This window comes from Microtus oregoni, unplaced genomic scaffold, assembly GCF_018167655.1.
Source record: "Microtus oregoni isolate MIOR12 unplaced genomic scaffold, Mior012 000053F_ref0000044, whole genome shotgun sequence".
Taxonomy (NCBI): domain Eukaryota; kingdom Metazoa; phylum Chordata; class Mammalia; order Rodentia; family Cricetidae; genus Microtus; species Microtus oregoni.
Genome location: NW_024543829.1, coordinates 13,415,941 through 13,431,891, shown reverse-complemented (window position 1 = coordinate 13,431,891; position 15,951 = coordinate 13,415,941). Strand labels below are relative to the sequence as shown.

At 41.9% G+C, this 15,951-nt stretch overlaps 1 pseudogene; it reads left to right on the top strand.

Moving 5' to 3' along the window:
- LOC121437603 overlaps positions 1-10,464 on the top strand; it is a 33,870-nt pseudogene extending 23,406 nt beyond the window's left edge.
- Positions 10,465-15,951: the final 5,487 nt, after the last annotated feature.

The window sequence follows — 15,951 nt, the reverse complement described above, 5'->3', positions numbered from 1 at the left end:
TCATTGATTGTTATAGCATGCATATATATGCATGCATTATATATTCAATAAGTATAATGTTACTTACATGTATGTTGCTATAGTTGAGTTTTAAGACTAAGAGATGAAAGAAGCCGTGCCAAATAAGAGAATCATCTATTGTTTGTCTATTATGGTTTAAGTAGCATCTTGCCTGAAATCAGAAATATGGATGAGATAACCAAAATGAATTCATTAAGCTGGCTGATGGTTTGCCCTTGGCCTAGACTCATGATTCTAAAAGTTGGCTACACATCAACATCACTGAGGCATTTTAACTGCTTCTAGCTTTCATGCCCAGACTTTATTTTATTGGGCTACACAGTGTCTTTGGATTCCTGATCCTATCATGCACCCAGGACTCAAAACAATTGACTGGGTCCCAGCATGTTAGAAAGAATCATAGGTTTTGGAAAATTCCAAAGAGTCTGTTAGAGCCTCAGTCACAAGGATGATTTAGGAAGATCAGAGAAAAAACAGGATGCTAAGGGGAAAAAAACAATATTTATGTGAAATCTGGTGTAATATACATTAATGAATAATATTTTCATATTTCCCCTGTGCTTTTCCTTTCTATACTCTGGTTTGAAAGGGATGGGAGATTAAGGGACCCTGGTGTGTTCTTTCTACTTTGATTATCTTCCAGTTCTTGTCTGAAAAACACTGCTGGGTAATGCTGGAGATGAACAGGGTTGTTGCCACTGTACTCACCTCTGTGTCTTTAGTGATAGTCATCTTTTGTGTCTCCTCTATGTGTTAACTACTTAAGTTAATGGAAAAACTGAAGAAGGACATTTCACTCTACATGCTATAGGTAGTGTATGACCTTATTAAAGTGACTATAAAGGTATTGGAATAGTAATATAATTCCTAACAGTTTGATCTGGTCTGAATTGGTCTGATCTGGTTTGAACCGGTCTAAACTGGTTTGATCCAGTAAGAACCGGTCTATCCGGCTTGAACCGGTCAAGTCCAGTTTAAACCGGTTTGAACCGGTCTAAGCTGGTTTGATCCAGTTTGAACCAGTTTGATCCGGTCTGATTGATCCAGTTTGATCCGGTTTTGAACTGGTCTAAACCGGTTTGAACCAGTCTAAACAGGTTTTATCCAGTTTGAAGCAGTTTGATTCAGTATGATCCGGTTTGAGCCAGTCTAAACAGGTTTGAACCGGTTTGATCTGGTCTGAGCCAGTTTGATCCAGTTTGAGCTGGGTTAAGCTAATTTGATCCAGTTTGAGCTGGCCTAAACTGGTTTGAACCGTTCTAAAATGGTTTGAACTGGTCTAAGCCGGTTTGATCCAGTTTGAGCTGGTCTAAACTGGTTTTATCCTGTTTCAACCAGTTTGATCTGGTCTGATCCAGTTTGATCCGGTTTGAGCCGGTCTAAACCGGTTTGAACCGTTTTGATCTGGTTTGATCCAGTTTGATCCAGTTATGAACCAGTCTTAAAAGGTTTGATCCAGTCTAAACCAGTTTGAACCACTGTAAACTGGTTTGATCCAGACTGAAACAGTTCGATCCAGTCTGATTCAGTTTGATCCGTTTTGAGCTAGTATAAACCGGTTTGAACCAGTCATGCCGATTTTATTGGGTTTGAACTGGCCTGATCCGATATAATCCAGTTTGTTTCAGTTTGAGCCAGTCTAAACCAGTTTGAACCCGTCATATAGGTTTGATCAGGTTTGAACAGGCCTTCACCGATCTAATCCGGATTGAGCCAGTCTAAACTAGTCTCAACCGGTTTGAACAGGTTTGAACCAGTCTCAACTGGTTTGATCAGGTGTAAACCGGTCTGATCCAGTTTACACCAGTTTGAACCGATCTAAGCTGGTTTGCACAGGTCTAAACCGGGTTGAAATGGTCTAAACCGGTTTGATCCAGTTTGAACCAGTTTGACCTGGTCTGATTGATCCAGTCTGATCCAGTTTCGAACTGGTCTAAACCGGTTTGAACCAGTCTAAACTGGTTTGAAGCAGTTTGATCCAGTCTGATTCAGTTTGATCTGGTTTGAACCAGTCTAAAATGGTTTGCTCCGGTTTGAGCCGGACAAAACCATTATTATCCAGTATGAGCTGGTCTTAACTGGTATGAACTGGCTTAAACCGGTTGGGTCCGATTTAATCTGACCTTAACCTATCTAATCCAGTTTCAACCAGTCTAATCAGCTTTGAACCAGTTTGATCTGGTTTGAACTGGCCTACCCTGATTTTAGCCGGTCTAAACTGGTCTAATCAGGTTTGACCAGTCTAATCCCATTTGAACTGGTCTAAAGTGGTTTGATCCGGTTTGAGCCAGTTTGATCAGGTTTGAACCTGCCTAAACTGGTTTGAACCAGTTTGATCCGGTTTGTACTGGGCTAAGCTGGTTTGATCTGGTGTGAGCTGATCTAATCTGATTTGAACCAGTTTGATCTGGTTTTAACTGTTCTAGACTGGTTTGATCTGGTCCAATCAGGTTTGAACTGGTCTAATCCGGTTTGAGTTGGTCTAAACCTGTCTAATCAGGTGTGAACCGATCTAATCCAGTTTGATTCGGTTCAAGCCAGTATAAACTGGTTTGAACTGGTCATGCTAGTTTGATCCGGTTAGAACTGGCCTGAACCGATCTAATCTGGTTTGATCCACTTTGAGCCAGTCTAAACCAGCTTTAACTGGTCATGCTGGTTTCATCTGGTTTGAACAGGCCTGAACCAATCTAATCTGGTTTGAACCGGTCTAAACCAGTTTGATCTGGTTCAAACCAATTTGATCTGGTTTTGAACTGGTCAAAACCAGTTTGAACTGGTCTAAACTTTTTATATCCAGTTTGAACCATGTTGTTTCGGTCTGATCCAGTTTGATCCAGTTTGAGCCAGTCTAGACCCGTTTGATCCAGGTATGATCTGGTCTGAACTGATCTAATCCAGTTTGAATGGTTTGAAACAGTTTGATCTGGTTTTCAACCGGTCTAAAACGGTTTGAACCAGTCTAAACTGGTTTGATCCAGTTTGATCCAGTCTGATACAGTTTGATCCGGTTTGAACCAGTCTAAACTGGCTTGATGTGGTTTGAGCTGGCCTAGACTGGTTTGAACTGGTCTAAACCAGTTTGATCTACTTTGAACCAGCTTGATCTGGTTTGAACTGGTCTATACCAGTTTGATCTGGTCTGAACCAGTCTAATACGGTTTGATCCAGTCCAAACCAGTTTGATCCGGTTTGAACCAGTTTGATCCAGTTTTGAACTGGTCTAAACCGGTTTGTTCCAGTTTGAACCAGTTTGATCAGGTCTGATCTAATTTGATAGGTGTGAGAACTGCAGCCCCAAGTTGATATCCCTGCCCTCATTTGAAGTGCTTATCTGCAAGGAAAACATAATAAATTTCCTCTGCTCCTGGAACGGGGAAGGAAGGAATTTTGAGTGCATGGTGACCAGTCCTTGATCTCTGCCAGGGTCAGGTTACAGTCCCTTCTCAGCCCCCTCCTCATTTGGTGCCATGGTATAAAGCCAGCCCCAGCAAAAAAATAAAGGAAGCTGTTCCACCTCAGCCTCATGCTCTGTGTATTCATTCAACCTGGACACCCTGCGCCAAGACTTGGTTCCAGCCCATGCTGGTGCGGCAGATAGGTTTTGAACCAGTCTAAACTGGTTTGATCTGGTCTAACCTGGTTTGATGCAGTTTGAACCAGTTTGATCTGGTCTAAACAGATTTGAACCGGTGTGATCCAGTTTGAATGAGTTTGATCTGGGTTAGAACCAGTCAAAACCGGTTTGAACCAGTCTAAACTGGTTATATCCAGTTTGAGCCAGTTTGATCCGGTATGATCCAGTTTGATGCGGTTTGAGCTGTTCTAGACCATTTTGATCCAGGTTGAACCGGCATGGACCGATCAAATCCTGTTTGAGCTGGTCTAATCTGCTTTGAACCACTTTGATCCAGTTTTAACTGGTCTAAACTGGTTAGATCTGGTCTAATCCAGTTTGAATCAGTCTAAACTGGCTTGATCCAGTTTGAACCAGTCTCAAATGGTTTGATCCAGTTTGAGGCAATTTGATCCGGTTTGAACAGGTATAAATCAGTTTGACTCAGTTTGAACCAGTTTGATCTGGTTTGAACCGGTCTAAACCGGTTTGATGGGGTTTGAGCCAGTCTAGACTGCTTTCAACAGGTCTAAACCGGTTTGATCTGGTTTGAACCAGCCTGAACTGATCTAATCTGGTTGGAGCCAGTCTTATTCGGTTTGAACCATCTTGATCCAGTTTGAACTGGTCTAAACCAGTTTTAGGTGGTCAGAAGTGGTCTAATCTGGTGTGATCTGGTCCAAAATAATTTTATCCCATCTGAACCAGTTTAAAGCAGTTTGATCCGCTTTGAACTCATCTAAAATGGTTCAAACCAGTTTGATCCAATGTGAACCAGTTTAAACTGGTCTAATTCAGTTTGAACTGGTCTAAACCAGTTTGATCCGGTATGAACCGGTCTAAGCTGGTGTGATCCGGTTTTAGCCGGCCTAATTCAGTTTGAACCTGTCTAAAAGTGTTTGAACCAGTTTGATCCAGTTTTGAACTGATCTAAATGGGTTTGAACCATTTTAAACTGGTTTGATCTAGTTTGAACCAGTTTGATCCCATCTAAACTGGTTTGAACTGGTTTGATCGGTTTTGAACCCATCTAAACGGGTTTGAAATGGTCTAAACTGGTTTGATCCAGTTTGTACCAGTTTGATCTGATCTGATTCAGTTTGATCCGGTTTGAACCAGTCTAAATCGGTTTGAAGCAGTTTGAGCTGGACTGGACCAGTTTGAACCGGTCTAAACTGGTTTGAAGCAGTTTGAGCTGGACTAGACCAGTTTGAATCGGTCTAAACTGGTTTGATCTGGGTTTGAACTGGACTGTACCAATATAATCTGGTTTGAGCCGGTTTAATTCGCTTTGAACCAGTTTGATCAGGTTTGAACTGGTCTAAACTGGTTTAATCTGGTCTGAACCAGACTAATCCAGTTTGATCCAGTCCAAACTGGTTTGATCCGGTCTAAAAAGTCTAAACCTGTTTTATGTGCTTTGAACCAGAATAAACTGGTTTGAACCAGTTTGATCTGGTTTTGAATCAGTCTAAACTGGTTTGATCCAGTTTGAAGCAGTTTGATCGGGTCTGCTCCAGTTTGATCTGGTTTGAACTGGGCTAAGCTGGTTTGATCCAGTTTGAGCCAGCCTAAACTAGTTTGAACCAGTCTAAACTAGTTTGATATGGCTCGAACAAGTTCGATATGTTTTTCAACTGGTCTAAACTGGTTTGAATTGGCCTAAACTGGTTTGATCCAGTTTGAACTGATTTGATCCAGTCTGATCTGGATTGAGCTGGGCTAAACCTGTTTGAACCGGTTTGAACTGGTCTAAACCAGTTTGATGTGTTTTTTGCCGGTCTAGACCAGCTCAAACCAGAACAAACTGGATCAGACAGGATCAAACTGGTTGAAATTGGATCAAACCAGTTTAGACTGGTTTAAAAACGGATCAAACTGGTTCTTACTGGATCAAATCAGATTAGACTGCTTCAAACCGGATTAGAACAGATCTAACCGTATAGTCTGGTAAAAACCAATCAAACTGGTTCAATGGGGATGATACTGGCTTAAACTGGATTAGATCAATTCAGTCCAGTTCAACCCGGATCAAACGGGTCTAGACCAGCTCAAACTGCATCAAACCGGATCAGACCAGATCAAACTGGTTCAAACTGGATATAACCAGTTTAGACTGGTTCAAATCAGTTTAGACCGGTTCAAACCGGATCAAACTGTTCAAAGTGTATTAGACAGGCTCAAACCGGAGTAGATCAGTTCAGGCCAGATCAAACATGGATCAATCTGGTTTACACCAGTTCAAACCAGTCTAGACTGGCTCACACTGCATCAAACCGGTTAAGACTGGTTTTAACCGGATCAAACTGGATCAGACCAGATCAAACTTGTTTAAACTGGATCTAACCAGTTTAGACCGGTTCATACCAGTTTAGACTGGTTCAAAACCAGATCAAACTGTTTAAAACCAGTTCAAACCTGTTTAGACCAGCTCAAACTGGATCAAACAGAATCAGACTGGATTAAACTGGTTCAAAAAGGATCAAACCAGTTTTTACCAGTTCAAAAACGGATCAAACTGATTCATACCAGAAAAAACCGGTTTAGACTGGTTCAAATGAGGGTGGACTGGATTACACTGGTTCAAACTAAATAAAAGTTGTTCGAACTGGTTTAGACGAGATCAATCCGGATCAAAACAGTTTAGACTGTTTCAAACTGGATCAAACTGTTTCAAAGAGGATTAGAACAACTCAAACCAGATTAGATTGGCTCATGCCAGCTCAAACCCGGATCAATCCAGTCTAGACCGGCTCAAACCATACCAAACTGGATCAGACCGGATCAAACTGGTTCAAGATGGATCAAATCAGTTTAGACCGGTTCAAAACGGATTAGACTGGTTCAAACTGGATCAGACCGGTTCACACCGGATCAAACCAGTTTATACTGGTTTAAACCAGTTTAGACCGGCTCAAACCAGATCAAATCAGACTAGATCAGTTCAGGTCGGTTCAAACCAGATCAAACTGGCTCAAACCAGATTATACTGGATCAGAGCAGATCAAACTGGTTCAGTCAGGATCAAATCCGTTTAGAACACTTCGAACCGGTTTGGACTGGTGCAAACCGGATCAAACCAGGTTAGACCAATACAAACTGGTTTAAAATGGACTTGACTGGTTCAAGCCTGATCAGACAGGCTTAGACCAGTTCAAACTGATTTAGACTGGTTCTTAACAGATCACACCGGTTCTGACCAGATCAAGCCAGTTCAGACCAGTTCAAACTGGATCAAACCGCTTCAAACTGGTTCAGACCGGATCAAACCCGTTTGGACCGAATCAAACTGTATTAGACTGTTTCAGACTAGATTAAACCGGTTTAGACCAGTTCAAACCAGATCAAACTGCTTGAAAGTGGATAAGACTGGCTCAAACCAGATTAGATGGGTTCAGGACAGTGCAAACCAGGTTGAAACCGGTTTAGACTGGTTCAAACCAGTCTAGACTGGCTCAAACCACTTCAAACTGGTTTAGATTGGTTCAAACTGGATCAAACTGGATCAGACCGGATCAAACTGTTTCAAACCAGTACAAACCTGTTTAGACGGGCTCAAACCATATCAGATAGGATCAAACTGGTTCAAACTGGATAAAACCAGTTTAGACTGGTTCAAACAGGTTTAGACCATTTCAAAACCAAATCAAACTGGTTCAAACCAGATCAAACCATTTTAGACCAGTTCAAACTGGTTTAGTTCAGCTCCAACCGGATCAAACAAGCTTAGCCCAGTCAAACCCGATCAAACTGAATCAAATCCGTTTAGACTGGATCAAATCGGATTCGACCGTTTCAGACCAGGTCAAACCAGTTTAGAAAAGTTCAAACAGGATCAAACTGGTTCAAAGTGGATTCAACCACCTCAAACCAGATCAGTTTGGTTCAGGCTGGTTAAAACCCGGATCAAACCGGTTTAGACCCATTCAAACCGTTCTAGACTGGCTCAAAATACATCAAACACGTTTAAACCAGTTCAAACCATATCAAATTGGATCAGACCGGATCATAGTAGTTCAAACAGGATCAAGCCATGTTAGAGCGATTCAAACTGTTATAGACTGGTTCAAACCAGATCAAAGGGTTTTAAACTGGTGCAAACTGGTTTAGATCAGCTCAAACCAGATCAGACTGGATCAAACTGGTTCAAACCGGATCAAACCAGTTTGCACTGGTTCAAAACAGTTTACGCCGGTTCAAAACCAGATCATACTGGTTTGAAACATATCAAAACGGTTTAGACCAATTCAAACTGATTTAGGCCAACTCAAACCAGATCAAACCAGCTTAGTAGAATTCAAAACGAATCAAACTGGATCAGACCGGATCAAACTGGATCAGTCTGGATCAAACCAGTTTAGACCATTTTAAACTAGTTTAGAACATTTCAAACTGGTTTAGACTGGTTCAACAGTGTATCAAACTGGGTAAAACCAGATCAAAACCATTTAAACAGGCTAAAATCGGATAAAACCAGTTCAAACTGGTTCAGACCGGATCAACTGGTTTGGACCAGATCAAGACAGATTAGACTGGTTCTGACTAGATGAAACCGGTTTAGACCATGTCAAACTAGATCAAACTGCTTTAAAGCAGATAAGAACGGCTCAAAAAAGGCAAAGGCGATCCAAACCTGGATAGCCTTTGCTGGAGAGGTTGTAAAGAAAGGGGTACACTCACCCATTGCTGGTGGGAATGCAAACTTGTGCAACCACTCTGGAAAGCAGTGTGGCGGTTTCTCAGGAAATTTGGGATCAACCTACCCCTGGACCCAGCGATACCACTCTTGGGAATATACCCAAGAGGGGCCCTATCATACAACAAAAGCATATGCTCAACTATGTTCATAGCAGCATTGTTTGTAATAGCCATAACCAGAGGGAAATGGGAGGTGGTGGCAGGGAGGAGGCATAAATCTTTAATAAATAAATAAAAAAAATTAAAAAACCGATTTAGACCAGTTCAAACCGGTCTGGACCAGATTAAACAGCTTCAAACCTGTGTAGACTGGTTCAATGCAGATCAAAATGGACCAGACCGGATCAAAGTGGTTCAAACTGGATCAAACCACTTTAGAGCAGATCAAACCAGTTTAGACTGGCTCAAAACTGGATTAAACTGTTTCAAACTGGCTCAAACTGGTTTAGAGTGGCTCAAACCAGATCAGACCAGATAAAACTGATTCAACCTGGATCAAACCAGTTTAGACTGGTTCAAATGGGTTTAGACCGGTTCAAAACCAGATCAAAATGATTCGAACCAGATCAAACTGGTTTAGACTGGTTCAAACTGGTTGAGTCTGGCTCAAACTGGATCAGGACAGCTTAGCCTGCTTTAAACCAGATCAAACTGGATCAGACTGGATCAAACTGGTTCAAACCAGTTTAGACTGGTTCAAAACTGGATCAAACTGATTCAAACGGATCAAACTGGTTCAGAGCAGTTCAAACAGGATCAATCCATTTCAAACTGGATCAGACCGTATCAAACCTGATTGTACCAGATGAAACTGTCTTAGACTGGTTCAGACTAGATCAAACCAGCTATATAAATTCAAACCAGATCAAACTCTTTGAAAGTGGATAAGACCAGCTCAAACCAGATTAGATGGGTTCAGGATGGTTCAAACCAGGTTCAAACCGGTTTAGAAAGGCTCAAACTGGATCAAACTGGATTAAACTGGTTCAGATCGGATCAAAGTGGTTCAAACTGGATTAAAAGGGTTTAGACCAGTTCAAACGATTTAAACTGCTTCAAAACCAGATTAAACTGTTTCAAATGGGTTCAAATGGGTTTAGACTGGCTCAAACCAGATCAGACCGGATAAAACTGGTTCAAACTGGATCAAACCAGTTTAGAACAGTGCAAACTGTTTGAGCCTGGCTCAAACCGGATCAAACCAGCTTAGCCCAGTTCAAACCCGATCAAATTGGATCAGACCGGATAACACTGGTTCAAACAGGATCAAACCAGTTTAGACTGGTTCAAAACCGGATGAAACCAGTTTGGAACAGATCAAACAAGATTAGACTGGTTCTGACTAGATCAAACTGGTTTAGAACAGTTCAAACTGGATCAAACTGGTTGAAAGTGGATAAGACCAGCTCAAACCAGATTAGATGGGTTCAGGACGGTTCAAACCAGGTGCAAACTGTGTTAGACTGGTTCAAACTTGTCTAGACTGGCTCAAACTGCTTCAAACCGGTTTAGATTGGTTCAAACCGGATCAAACTGGATCAGGCTGGATCAAACTGGTTCAAACTGTTTCAAACCAGTTCAAACCTGTTTAGACGGGCTCAAACTGGATCAAACCGGATCAAACTGGTTCAAACAGTTTAGAGCGGTTCAAACCGGTTCAAATCGGTTCAAAACCGGATCAAACTCTTTAAACAGGTACAAACAGGATTAGACAGGCTTAAATCGGATCAAACTGGTTCAAACTGGATCCAACCAGTTTAGACCAGTTCAAAGTGGATTAGATCGACTCAAACTGGATTAGATCGGTTCAGGCCAGAACTACCAGATCCAACAGGTTCTGACTGGTTCCAACAAATTTAGACTGGATCAAATCTGATCAAAATAGTTTAGACTGGTTTAAACGGAACCATAGTGTATCAGACCAGATCAAACAGGTTCAAACTGGATCAAACCAGTTTAGACCGGTCCAAAGCCAGATCAAACTGTTTCAAACCAGATAAAACTGGTTTAGACCTGTTCAAACAGGATCAAACCGGTTTAACTGGTTCAGAGTGAATCAAACCAGTTTGGACTGGATCAAATCGGATCAAATCAGCTTAGCCCGCTTTAAACCGTATCACACTGGATAGGACCAGATCACACTGGTTCAAACTGGATCAAACCAGTTTAGACTGGTTCAAAACCAGATCTAACTGGCTCAAACCAGATCAAACGGGTCTGGACCAGATCAATCTGCTTCAAACCTGTTTAGACCGGTTCAAACCAGATCCAGTTTAGACTGGTTCAAACCGGATCAAACTGGATCATACCAGATCCAGTTTAGACTGGTTCAAAACAGGTCAGACTGGTTCAAACCGGATAAAAACAGTTCAGACCAGTTCAAACCGGATCAAACCACTTCATACTGGTTGAGACCGGATCAAACCCGTTTGGACCGGATCAAACTGGATTAGACTGGGTCACACTAGATCAAACTGGTTTAGACCAGTTCAAACCAGATCAAACTGCTTGAAAGTGGATAAGACCGGCTCAAAACAGATTAGATGAGTTCAGGACGGTTCAAACCAGGTTCAAACCAGTATAGACTGGTTCAAACCGCTTCAAAACGGCTTAGATTGGTTCAAACCAGAACAAACTGGATCAGACCAGAGTAAACTGTTTCAAACTGTTTCAAACCAGTACAAACCTGTTTAGTTGGCCTCAAACCAGATCAGATCGGATCAAACTGGTTCAAAATGCATCAAACCAGTTTAGAACGGTTCAAACCAGTTCAGATCGGTTCAGAACCAGATCAAACTCTTTAAATCAGTTCAAACAGGATTAGACCCGCTCCAACTGGATCAACCTGGATCAGACCTGATTAAACTGGTTCAACCTGGATCAAACCAGTTTAGACTGGTTCAAACCATATCAACTGGTTCAACGCAAATTAGACCGTCTCAAACTGGATTAGATCGGTTCAGGCCGGCCATACCGGAACCAACAGGTTTAGATAGATTCAAACCTGATCAAACCGGTTTAGACCTGGTCAAACCGGATCAAACCGGTTTAGACCTGGTCAAACCGGATCAAGCCAGTTTAGACCGGTTAAACTGGATCAAAGTGGATCAGACAAGATCAAACTGGTTCAAACTGGACAAACTAGTTTAGACTGCTCCAAAACCGGATCAAACTGGTTGAAACCAGATCAAACTGGTTTAGACCAGCTCAAACCGGATTATACCAGTTTAAAGTAGTTCAGACCAAATCAAATCAGCTTAGCCTGGTGCAAAACATATCAAACTAGATCAGACCAGATCATACTGGTTCAAACTGGATCAAACCAGTTTAGACTGGATCATAACCGGATCAAAGTGGTTCAAACCGGATCAAACCGGTTCAGACCAGTTCAAACTGGATCAAACCGGTTTAAACTGGTTCAGACCTGATCAAACCTGTTTGGAACAGATCAAACCAGATTAGACTGGTTCTGAACAGATCAAACCGGTTTAGACAAGTTCAAATGGCATCAGACTGGTTGAAAGCACATAAGACCAGCTCAATCCAGATTAAATCGGTTCTGGCTGGACCAAACCCGGTTTAAACCAGTTTAGACCGGTTCAAACTGGTTTGGACCAGATCAAACCGCTTCAAACCAGTTTAGACTGGTTCAAACTGGATCAGACTGGATCAAAGTGGTTTAAACTGGATCAAACCAGTTTAGAGTGTTTCAAACCAGTTTAGACTGGTTCAAAACTGGATTAAACTGTTTCAAACTGGGTCAAACGGGTTTAGACCAGCTCAAACCAGATCAGACCGAAACAAAGTGGTTCAAACTGGATCAAACCAGTTTAGACCGGGTCAAACCAGTTTATACAGGTTCAAAACCAGATAAAAATGATTCCAACCAGATTAAACTGGTTTAGAACTGTTCAAACTAGTTGAGCCCAACTCAAACCAGATCAACCTGCATCAGAACCGATCAAACTGGTTCAACCTGGATCAAACAAGTTTAGACCAGTTCAAACTGGATCAACTGGTACAAAGCGGATTACACCTGATTAAACTGGATTAGATCGGTTCAAGCTGGCCGTACCGGATCCAACAGGTTTAGACGAGATCAATCCGGTTTAGACTGGCTCAAACCTGATCAAATCGGGTTTGACCTGGTCAACTGGATCAAACCAGTTTAGACCAGCTCAAACTGGATCAAAGTGTATCAGACCAAATCAAACTGCTTCAAACTGGATTAAACCAATATAGACCAGTCCAAAGCCGGATCAAACTGGTCCAAACCAGATCAAACTGGTTTAGACTGGTTCAAACCGGATCAAACTGGTTGAAAGCAGATAAGACCAGCTCAAACCAGATTAGATGGGTTCAGAACGGTTCAAACCAGGATCAAACCGGTTTAGACCAGTTCAAACCGGTCTAGACTGGCTCAAACCGCCTCAAACCGATTTAGATTGGTTCAAACCAGATCAAACTAGATTAGACCAGATCAAACTTGTTCAACTGTTTCAAACCAGTTCAAACCTGTTTGGAATGGCCCAAACATGCTCAGAATGAATCAACCTGGTTCAAACCTATTCAACCAGTTTAGAACGGTTCAAACCGGTTTAGATCGGTTCAAAACCAGATCAAAATTATTCAAACCAGATAAAATCGGTTTTGACTGGTTCAAACTGGTTGAGCCCAGCTCAAACCAGATCAAACCAGCTTAGCCCGGTTCAAACCATATCAAACTGGATCATACTGGTTCAAACTGGATCAAACCAGTTTAGACTGGTTCAAAACCAAATCAAACTGGTTCAAACCAGATCAAACCAGTTCAAACTGGTTCAGTCCAGATCAAACCTGTTTGTTCCAGATCCAACTGGATTAGACTGATTCAGACCAGATCAAACCGGTTTAGAACATTTCAACCCAGGTCAAACTGGTTGAAAGCAGATAAGACCAGCTCAAACCAGATTAGATGGGTTCGGGATGGTTCAAATCAGGTCCAAACCGGTTTGGACCAGTTCAAACCTGTCTAGACAGGCTCAAACCGCTTGAAACCAGTTTAGATTGGTTCAAACCGAATCAAACTGGATCAGACCAGATCAACTGGTTCAAACTGTTTCAAACCAGTTCAAACCTGTTTAGACTGGCTCAAACCGGATCAGACCGAATCAACCTGGTTCGAACCAGATCAAACCAGTTTAGAACGCTTAAAACCAGTTTAGGTCAGTTCAAAACCAGATCAAAATGATTCAAACCAGATCAAACCAGTTGAGACCACTTCAAACTGGTTGAGCCTGGCTCAAACCAGATCAAACCAGCTTAGCCTGGTTCAAACCAGATTAAACTGGATCAGACCAGATCACACTGGTTCAAACCAGTCTAGAGTGGTTCAAAACCGGATCAAACTGTTTCAAACCGGATTCAACCAGTTTAGAATGATTCAAACCGGTTTATTTAGGTTCAAAACCCGATCAAACTCTTTCAAACCGGTTCCAACAGTTTTAGACCGGCTCAACCCAGATCAACCTGGATCAGACCTGATCAAACTGGTTCAATCTGGATCAAACAAGTTTAGACCGGTTAAAACCGGATCACCTAGTTTAAAGCAGATTAGACCTGCTCAAACTGGATTAGAACAGTTCAGGCCTACCATGCATGATCCAACAGGTTTAGAATGGCTCAAACCTGATCAAACCGGTTTAGACCTGCTCAAACCGGATCAAACCAGTTTAGATTGGTTGAAACCAGATCAAAAATGATCAGTCTAGATCAAACTGGTTCAAACTGGATCAAACCCGTTTAGACAGGTCCAAAGCTGGATCAAACTGGTTCAAACCAGTTTAGACCGGCTCAAAGCAGTTTAAACTGGTTCAGACCAAATCAAAGCGGTTTGGACTGGATCACACCAGATTAGACTGGTTCTGACTAGATCAAACTGGTTTAGAACAGTTCAAACGGGATCAAACTGGTTGAAAGCGGGTAAGACCAGCTCAAAACAAATTTAATCTGTTCCGGCCAGAACAAACACAGTTCAAACTGGTTTAGACCAGTTCAAACCAGTCTCGACTGGATCAAACAGCTTAAAAACCTGTTTAGACTGGTTAAAACCGAATCAAATTGGATCAGACTGGATAAAACTGATTAAAACTGGAACAAACCAGTTTAGACCGGTTCAAAACCAGATCAAAATGATTCGAACCAGATCAAACCGGTTTAGACCAGTTCAAACTGGTTGAGTCCAGCTCAAACTGGATCAAACCAGCTTAGCCCAGTTTAAACCAGATCAAAATGGATCACAGTGGTTCAAACTTTATCAATCCAGTTCAGACTGATTCAAAACCGGATCAAACTGGTTCAGACCAGATCAAACCCATTTGTACTGGATCAAACTGGATTAGACTAGTTCAGACTAGATCAAGCCGGTTTAGACCAGTTCAAACCAGCTCAAACGGGTTGAAAGCGTATAAGACCAGCTCAAACTAGATTAGATGGGTTCAGGATGGTTCAAACCAGGTTCAAACCGTTTTAGACCATTTCAAACTGGTCTAGAGTGGCTCAAACTGCTTCAAACCAGTTTAGATTGGTTCAAACTGGATCAAACTGGATCAGACCGGATCAAACTGGTTCTAACTGTTTCAAACCAGTAGAAACCTGTTTAGACTGACTCAAACCGGATCAGACCGGATCAAATTGGTTCAATCTGAATCAAACCAGTTTAGAACAGTTCAAACCAGATCAACTGGTTCAAAACAGATTAGTCAGGCTCAAACTGGATTAGATCTGTTCAGGCTAGCCATACCAGATCCAACAGGCTTAGACTGGCTCAAACTGGTTTAGACTGGCTCAAACCTGATCAAGCTGGTTTAGACCTGGTCAAACCAGATTAAACCAGTTTAGACTAGTTCAAACTGGATCAAAGTGGATCAGACCAGATCAAACTGGTTCAAACTGGATCAAACTAGTTTAGACTGGTCGAAAGCCAAAATGGATCAAACTGGTTTACACTGGCTTAAACCAGATCAAACCAGTTTAAACTGATTCAGACCGGTTCAAGCCAGCTAGACAGGCTCAAACCGCTTGAAACCGGTTTAGATTGGTTCAAACCGGATCACACCGGATCAGACCGGATCAAACTGGTTCAAACCAGATCAAACTAGATTAGAATGGTTCAAACTGGTTTAGATCGGTTTAAAACCTGATCAAAATCTTTCAAACCGGTTCAAATAGGTTTAGACCGGCTCAAACCAGAACAACGTGGAACAGACCCTATCCAACTGGTTCAACTTGGATCAAACTAGTTTGCACCAATTCAAACAGGATCAACTGGTTCAAAGCAGATTAGACAGGCTCAAACTGGATTAGATCGGTTCAGGCTGGCCATACCAGATTCAACAGGCTTAGACAGGCTCAAACCAGTTTAGACTGGATCAAACCTGATCAAGCTGGTTTAGACCTTCTCAAACCAGAAAAAACCAGTTTAGACTGGTTCAAACCGGATCAAAGTGGATCAGACCAGATCAAATTGGTTCAAACTGGATCAAACCAGTTTAGACTGGTCCAAAGCCAGATCAAATTGTTTCAAACCGGATCAAGCCGGTTTAAACTGGTTCAGACCAGATCAAACCGGTTTGAAC